The sequence below is a fragment of the Monodon monoceros genome, unplaced genomic scaffold (genome assembly GCF_005190385.1).
Source record: "Monodon monoceros isolate NGI ecotype Baffin Bay Population unplaced genomic scaffold, NGI_Narwhal_1 Super_Scaffold_3, whole genome shotgun sequence".
Taxonomy (NCBI): Eukaryota; Metazoa; Chordata; class Mammalia; order Artiodactyla; family Monodontidae; genus Monodon; species Monodon monoceros.
This window is the reverse complement of record NW_021703780.1, coordinates 83766320-83775340: the sequence shown is the minus strand read 5'-3', so window position 1 is coordinate 83775340 and position 9021 is coordinate 83766320. Positions and strand designations below refer to the sequence as shown.

Here is a 9021-nt window from a genome sequence, read left to right as displayed (position 1 = left end):
TAAAAGAAAACAGGACATGCAATCCCTGTAACTAAGGCCCCCCCCCCGCCCCCCGTGGTTAAAACCTCAGAAAGTGCATTCTTGTCTCTAGTTTTAATGCTGAGCCTCTGAACAAGTTTTGGCGTTGGGGAAAACCCTTTGAGAGCTGGGATCTTTTACCATTCCCTGACTAGCTTTTCAAGCCTCTCAGTTATCAAATGTGGTTCGTCTCAGAGTCCTTGATGATATTGTATACAGTTGTCCCTCAGTATACGAGGGGATTGGTTCCAGGACCTCCCTCGGATACCAAAATTTGCGGATGCTCAAGTCCCTTAGAGTACATCCCGCGTATCTGCTGGTTCTGCATCTGCGGATTCAACCCACCAAATAGCCTAAACAGTGGGTTGAATCCATGGATGCAGAACCAGTGGTTACCGAGCGCTGACCATACTTTACAACAGGGGAGCCTCTGTTGTTTTCTGGTGTGGGCATATCGTCACATCACAACACAGAGGACACACTTCTCTTGCCACTTACTGTGAAACACGTGATTTTCATTAGCCATTTTTCTCTTCTAGGAAGGAGACTTAGGAATAGAAGCTTTCATTTAGAGAATTCTGACCACTTTTACTAACCTCTCCCTTCCCCCCACTCTCCTCTTCTCCTCCCCTTCTCTCCTGCTAACCCTTTCCTCCTTTCTTCACTGTCTTTATCCACACCTGGATGTCTGCCACACCTGGGGGAGAGGAGAGGGTGAGTAGGGGGTGGACCTTGATCTTTACCCTCTGTGGCCTCAGCTTCTCTCCTGTCTATAAGGGGATATGTGGGTTGGCTGTTTCTGAGAAACTAGGCAGGCCGAATAATTCCTGAGGAGGGGTGGCACATCACTTTGGTGAAGTGGAGAGTGTGAGACGGAAATACATAATGGTGCTGAGTCAGGACACCTGAATTCTAATCCTTGTCTAGCCACTAACTAATTATTTGGCCTTGGAGGACAATTTAACATCCCTGGGCCTCAGCTTGCTAATCTGTAATTTGATATACGTACTTGGTTTTGCCTGTTTCTCAGAGTGTAGGAGTCTTGCCACTGGGATGGCATTAGATAACATTGAATGACATATTGAGAACTAGACTCCCTTTGCAATCATTTTCTATCCTTCTGGTTGTTCAAACAACAACAAAAACAACACAGAGAAAACAATTTTCTGTTGACATACACGTCATTAACACTTTTCAGGACTTGCCCCTCTTTTTAAAAAAGTTTTTCATTTTAGTTTCTCAGCCACTCTTTCTTTCTAACAAAGAGAAATCAGTAACTTTGTTTTTACTGTGATTGTTTTTAATTTATGGAAGGTGATATGATTTCCCATTTAATGTAGTAACGGAAAAATAAAAGTGGGTGTTTTACAGGAAAATATTTAGTACAATTACCATAATAACTGTACTGCAATGAGTGCAGTATATTAATTTTTCAAGAACTATTATGTTACGTAGATATGGTGAAAATTAGGAAGATGGTAACTGTAGTTAAAGAAATACTGAATTAAGCGATTTTAAAGTTTCTGTTTAAACTTATAAGAGATTCAGGTATCTCATTAAGTGGCAAATGTCCACTCCACTTTCTGTCCCCCCAAGATGTGCATATGTTCACTGACACAGTATTTGCAGAACAAAGTTGGTGTTACATATAATTAAGAGTATGTGACAGGGCACTCAAATGTTCTGATACCTTTGGGGCAATTTTAGCCGCAGTTAACTATAGTTTGCTAATTTTGAATTTACAGTTTTTTCCTATTACTTAAACTATAACGAAATGGGGACAAGCACCTTTGCCTTGGTGTAATTAAAAACGAAATTATGTCAGGAGCATGTGTTTAAAAAAGGGACTTCTATTTGTTTTACCACCAAAAGGTGGCGTCCTACCCTCATGCCCTTTATTGAAAAACCCTTCTTGCTTTAATTTAACAAAAAGAAACTTCCAGTTGATTACTGATAAAGAAGTGAAAATGTGCTCCCTATGAATGTAACATGACAGTGTTGAAAATGAACTATATGTTAAACTGTAGTTAAGTTTCCCTCTAATGTAAACCAAGTGGACATGGAATTCTTTAATAAGGCGGCACATTAGACAGTATTATATACAAAATTGGGTACAATATATCATGGGATTTACAACCAGGATTTCCTTTTGTCTGCAAAACTTGTTGCCAATCTGATTTTGGTCCCCCCCGCTTTCAAGTGAATATAGAATTTAAGGCAGTTAAAATGCAGAATAAGATCAGTGGCAATCTAAAGATCTTTTTAGTATGGCAATACTAATAGTTTTTTTAAAACTCACTGTTCGATCTGAAGAGCCAGATCAAAGCATGAATTGTTCTTTACAGACCATGCATACATTTGTCACGTTGAAATAAGTTGCTATTCCCCTGAGTTATAATTCTGCAACCCGACATATACCATAACATGTTATATCTGGCTTAAACATTGTAGAAATGAAAAACAACAACCCCCTGGCACCCCATAGACTGGCTACTTTGTAGATTTCAATTTAATTCCATGTGAATTCAGCATATGGAATTGCCAGCGATGTTAAAGGGTTGTTGGGAGTATTAACTGAGTTGCCATAAAGCTTCTACATCATTGTCTAGTTCATGGTAAGCATTCAATAAATATTAGATGTTATTACTGACAGCTGTAGCCAGTGAGCTTCTCAGGGGCAGGAATTTTCTTTCTTTCTGCATCCCTCAGTGCCTACTGTATGGTCTAGAACATAGTAGGTGTGTCATGTCTTAATTAACCTCTTGAATCAAAGACAACACAACCCTAGCCTCTAGGAAGCTAGGAGGTGCTACAGGAAGTAAAATGCATTTTCTTTATGTGGATCCTAGTCTCAATGATCTGATGGATGCTTTTGCCTGGATAGCCTGGAATCTTACACAGCGTGCATTTACATGAATTCTACTATGTTGTAATTACCTTAGCGCAGTCTCCCTGTCTCTGGCTTTATTCAGTAGCATGAGTGAATTATTTTTTTTTTTACTTGCAAAACAGAATTTTAAAGTGGTCGTCTTATGCTGTTATTGAACTTGAGATTTAGAATTCTTCTGTAAATGAACGTTTAAAAATATTTGTATAAAGACGTGATCCAGAAGAATTTATCATAACTTTTTTCAGGATATTGATTATCTACAACTGCTCTGGTCTCAAGACCGAGGGGACAGTACTAGTGTCCCCCTCCCATCGCCACCCCCTTCCGTTGTTGTCTCCTTCTCTCCAAGTACTTCGTAGGAATCCACAGGAGTGGCTTTCAATATATTCTCATAAAGAGTTGCCCTGGTACACCACCTAGCCAGTAACTGGAAATGCTGGGAGGTTGAGGTGATGGGTCTGAAAAAAAATTATTTCTGTTAACAACTACAAGCCCTAGAGCCCTATATCTTTCTAAGTCACACCTTGGAAACAGAAAGCCTTCTTCCTCCTCTATTTGTGTTGATAATAGTGAAAGAAATGCGTGTGTCTCTTGTTTTATACATGTATATGTATATTACAAAACATTTCATTCAGGCTCCTAATTCACTCCTTCAAATTTCTAAATTCCACCGAACTTCAAAGCAGCAAAAAGAAAAAAAAAAAAGTCACCTTTTCAAAGAATTGGACAAAGCTTTTTGCATGTGACTGATCTCTGGGAGAGCAGGTAATTTGTGTTAAACAACTGATTGACATGCTAGCCCCCTGGGCGTTTTCCTAAGAGAAACCATGGCAAGAACACAGCTCCCGACGCAGCCACTTTCGCCTAAAGTGGATCTAACTACACATTCCTGCAGTGACTCTGACAAGGAAGTGGGGGGAAGCGTCCCACATTACACTCTCCTGATTCAGAAATACGGGGGGGGGGGGAAGAAAACCCTCACTGGCGGGTTTCTATTTCTTGCAAACAGGGGTTTGTCCTTCTGTTGAACTTTCACCTCCCGAACTCGCCTTCTTTCATTGGACAAAGTGCAGAAAGAAAGAGGAGAGACCGAGGGAGGACGGGAGAGAAGGAGAAAGGGGGTTGAAAACACCACCCTACCTCCCCCTCCTTCAACTGTCACTGATGGCAAAACACTTTCACTTTTAACTGGAGGAAACTCACATGCTTGTCTTTCCTCTCCCCTTCCTTCTGTATTTTTAGCTCAGAAACCAAGCAAATAGCCATCGCATTCCCATCTTCGTCCTTAGTTGTTAACACTCTCCCTCTCGTTTCTTTCCGGTGTCTGAATGGGCGCCCCTTTCCCCATCTTCTGAGGAATCCCCCTCCCCCATGCCCCTCATTTTCTAGGTCTTTCTTGCCTGATCCCTCTTCTGCCAGGGACTGCTCTGGCGTTGCCTTCCTCTCTCTGGTCTGCGGGACTCTGCCTCCTTCTCCTCGTCCCCATCTAGCCTGGACACCCCTCACTCCCACCTCCCTGTTCCCCTTGCCCCCAATCCCCGCCCCCCCCCCTTGGCAACTGCGATTTTTTTTTTCTTTTTTTTTTTTTTTTTGCTGCGAGCCTTGTTGTTTACCCAGCAGGTGGATGTGACGTCAGGGACGCACAACAGCAAAAAATAACAACATCTCCCTCCGCGACGTGTTGGCCTCTCGCGCGCCTTATTTATTTATTTGTTCCGGGAGGCCAGGGGAGGGGGGTGGGTGCCAGCGCCCGAGTGGCTCGGGGAAGGGGGGCGAGCCGGTTCGCGCTCCGGGGGTGGCTTAGGGGTGCGTAAGATGGAGAAGGGGCCCCGGCCGCAGCCCAGGGGGCGGGCGGGGTAGCGTCCCCGGCCCGACGTCGTCCGCGCCTCTGCCGCCGCCGCCGCTGGCTGGGCTCCGGAAAGCTAGTCCGGAGCGGAGGAATCTATTGTTATTTATTGTGTGGCGGTTGCATGCTGTACTCGCGGCGGCCCGGCCCTCGCCCGGGAGTGCGTGTGTGTGCGCGCGTGTGTGCGCGAGTGAGTGTGTGCGCGGGGGTGCGCGCGCGGGCGGGAGTGGGCGCGCGCGGGGAAAGGCCCGAAAACACCTTAGTTTGCACCGAGAGACCATTTGCAGCGGGTGAGTTTGTATTTTTCCATTTCTGCTCCACTTTTTCCCAAGCCGCCTCCTGCCTTGTTTCCGACCACTTTAAACAACAACACCAAAAAACAAAAAAAAAAAAAAAACAGAAAAAGAAAAGAAAAAGAAAGAAAAAAGGAAAAAAAAAACTTCTTCCCATCTCCCGGCTCCACGTGCATCTCCCCCAGCCCTCCCCAGAGGCAGCCTCTCTCTCCCCCGGGTCGGGGCCCGGGCTCCTGGGTGGCTGGGGGCTGCGGGCTGGCGCGGGGGGCGGTGGAGGGGACTCCGGCGGGGCCCGCACTCTTGGGTGCATTTCCATAAGTCAGATGGATGGGGGGGGGGGGCTACGGCGGCTGCAGCGGCGAGGAGGCGATCTCTCCTTCACCTCGGCCCCTTCACGCGTCGCTCTGCGCTCTCCACGGTTGCAGCGGGGAGAGGAATCGAGAATCCCAGGCCGCCTGGCGCAACTTTCGGTGTCTGGCGTCGGGGTGCCTGCCCAGAAGCCGGGCGGGCGCGGGGCCCGGGGTCGGGTCCGCGGCGGGAGGGGGCGCGCGCCGGGTTCCTCTGGAGCCCAAAGTTTGGACTTGGAGCAAACTTTTTCCTTTCGCTCTCCACGAGTGTTTTCCCCCTCGGTGCCCCGGAGCTGCTCCGCGGGCCTCAGCGGAATGACTGAGAACGTCTGCGCCCTAGGCCCCGCGGCTGGGGACGTCTCCGGTGCCACGCACGCCGTGCCCCGAACTCGGCGACGGGGGCACTCCTCTGCCGCACCCCGGAGCCCAGAAAACTCACACACACACCCGCGCACCTCCAGCTAGACACGTACCCCCTCGCGCGCTCGGCCCAGCGAACCCAGCCTCCCCGCGAGGGATCCGAGGCCGCCGTGGCCAGCTCGGCGGGCGGGAGTGGGAGCAGGGTGCGCTGCGGGGAGTCGCCGCGCCCGGATTCCTCTCCGCTGCACCACACGCACTTTCTCGGTGTACGTCCCTCTTAAGCCTGGGGAACAGGGGGGATTTCCCAAGTCCTGATATGTCCTGAGACGTGCGCGAGTCGCCGAGACCCTTCGGCCCTGTCCCGGCGGCCGACCGCTCACCGTTCCTCTGCTGCGCGCCGCCTTCCTCCCGGGCTCCCCGCGCTCCATTCCTGCCCCGCAGGGAGGATTCAGCTGAGGCAGCCGGCGAGCCGGGCGGGTGTGCGCTTCGGGTGGGGACCGCGGTGGCGGCGCCGGGAGCCGGAGGAGTTTGCCAGTTGCCGCGGGGTCGCGGTCATTCGCTGCCTCCGCCTCCCCTCGCCTCCGCCTCCCGCCCGCCTCCTCCCCAGATACGGCCGCTCTCGGAAACTTTGATTCCTTCTTCTTTTTGGCCCTCGGCTAGTCCCCCTCCCCACCTGTTGTGAGCTCCGCCTTGGTCCCCGCGGACTGGCGGTGACACATGCGGGCGCCGGGGAGCTTCGCGCCCAGAAACAAAGTCTCAGGCCCCCCTCCCAAGTGTTTGCTTCGAAATCGCTGCCTGCAACCCGCCCCCGATTGCGGCGCAGCTCCCGCCCCCTGTGAGAATAAGGACTAAATAAACAGTTGTAACTCCAAACCTTGCGCCTGCGATCGTATCCCTATTCCACCCCCTCCCCCTTTCCTCCCCCCCTCCTTTTTTGTTGTTGCAACTTTGTAAGATCCCGGGGAAGGTGCTGAGACTTAGGCTCGGGCCGATTTCCCGGTCTCGGGATCCTTGCAGGGAATCCCTGGGCCACATCCTCTCTTCCCTCCACGCGCGCTCGCGGGTCTTTCGAGCCCGCCGCCCTCTCGGTCTTGGCCCCCCAGGCTACTCATTTATCCCGCCCCACTCAGTTCCCCCCAACCTGCACCGGGAAGATTTGCTGAGGGTCGCCCCGGTTTCTTGTCGACCGCAGAATCCGAAAGTTTGCAAGAAGAGGATAGCGCGCGGCGAGCAAGCGGGCCAAGGGGCAGCGGCTGCGGCGCCGGGGACCATGGTGCTGCCGGCGCCTCCTCCGCGGGCGTGAAGGCGGCACTCCCACTCCCTCCCCGGACTCCGCGGGTAAGTCGAGGCGGCCGTGGGCGGGGGCGCGAGGGCCGGTGACACTCTAGAGCTTCGGGCTGTACCCGGGGGTCTCTGCGCCCAAAGCCCCAGCATGGGCGGCGCGAGCGCAGCGATCTGGCGCCGGAGCCAGGAAATGTGCCCATCCTTAAGCCGGTAGGTGCTTTGAAATACTGCACTTTCTCCTTTTTTCCTCTTTTCTTTCCGAAATCCGAAAATCTGGAGATCAAAGTTTAGCATGGAGTGTAAAGTGCTCTGATAAAATATGATGACATCCCTCGCTCCCCTTCTCACCCCACTCCCCTCCCCCCTTTTAACTGTTAATTATTTCCAAGTCATTGTGTCCAAATACCCTTGACGGACTGATTACAAAGTGTATTGATTTAGTCTGGGCTCATCCTACACGTTCGTCTTAATTCCTTTTCCTTTTGCTAGACCAGAAAACCCGAAATGAAACTTATTTTCTTCCTCTGAGCCCCGCCCCCTCCCCCCCCCCAGCCCTCATCTGTGAGGCTTGGGCAGAATAATGGAATTAATATAAATATTTCATTTGGTTGCATTTGAGCTTTTCCAGCCCATTTATGAGGGGCTGGTGTTGCTCTCATGTCCGGTCACAGGTATTTTCCAAGTTCGGGTTTCCCTTTTTGTTACTGCTCTTTAGACAGGAATGTTGGAGGGCCATTCTGTATTCCCCCTGAAAGGAGTCTACACATTGAAACCGTCTACACTTTACCTTTGGTTGTCTGTAGGCTTCAGGATTTAGGGCTGGCACAATAGCTGAGTTGAGAAAACCTGAGGGATAGTTAAGAGATTTTTTCTCCTGCTGAAAATACATTGAAGAATATTTCCAAATTTTTTACCTTTCATCTCCCTTCCCCTCTTTTTTTCCACAGTGAGAATCATTTTAGGGAGAGATGTCTTAACTAGAATTTGAAGAGAAATGGTAAGAGTTCAGGTGTTTTCTACCAAGGGTTATCCTGTATAATTGAGACACAGGAGTTCCTATTATTTTTGGTTCCAGAGAGAAATGTATTGAATCTTTTTGAGAATTCCACTAGAGTTTTGATTCTCAAAGTGAAAATACCCATCTCTTTAAGGCCAGGAAAAGAAAATTGGGCTCACAGTTTCAGAGATCAGGAATGAGTCTTTTCCATCTTGACTTCCCTGCTTGAAAGGTCTCATAATTAAAGAGTATTAAAAATATTAAAAGGAATTCAACTAGTTACCATTCAAACGGTGTTAGCTAAAATCTCACTGCAAAGGGGGGAAAAAGGTTTAACATCTTGTCACTGGCTGCACCCCACTTCACCCCCCCTTAGTCTTTGGATTAGTCATTGTGTGAGAGGGAGAAAAAAAATCAGTTTTTTTTTTTTTTTTTGGAAAAGTAAACAGCCTCCAACTGCTGAACCTTGACAACCCAAATTAAGGAAGCAGGAGAGATCAAACAGAACTGCTGCTGGGTTGTTGTCAGGAGCTCTACACGGAGAACCCTGGACTCTTCGATCAAGCAGCAAAGCTATATATTCACTAATGCAGAAATGGACCATTGCAAATGCTGATCTTTGTGGTGCAAGCAGAGGCTTGCTTGGAAGGAAATATTCAGCCCCTCTCCAGGCAGCATTTGAGTTCCTTATAGATGCTGAGTAGCTAAACAAGTTATTTTTATAATGCAGACTTATTTATGAAGAGAATGCACCCAAAAGGGCGTTAAAAGGATAGTAAGTCTTCTAGAGGTTGTCTTGCTACCCAGAACTGTGCAGTGGAATTCTTTTTTACCAACATTAGACTCCTACACTAGAGTTAGATAACGTTTTCTCACATCAAGTTTAGAAGATCTGCCTTGTCAGGGAAGCCAAGGTTTTGTATGTGAGGGTTGAAATCTGATGTGAAGCTCAAAAAAAAAAAAAAAAAAAAAAAAAAAAAAAAAAA

The 9021-nt window shown here is 48.7% G+C and overlaps 1 protein-coding gene across 4 annotated transcripts in view; it reads left to right on the top strand.

Annotated features, from left to right (window-relative positions):
* Positions 1 to 4515: 4515 nt before the first annotated feature.
* Positions 4516 to 9021, top strand: part of FOXP1 (forkhead box P1) — a 598636-nt gene continuing 594130 nt past the window's right edge. For 3 of the 4 annotated variants that reach the window (XM_029241873.1, XM_029241878.1, XM_029241872.1), the window contains exon 1: positions 4516 to 7092. The gene's annotated coding sequence lies outside the window, so the exon portion shown is untranslated. The remainder of the gene's footprint in view (positions 7093 to 9021) is intronic. The other variant, XM_029241871.1, reaches the window with a different exon arrangement.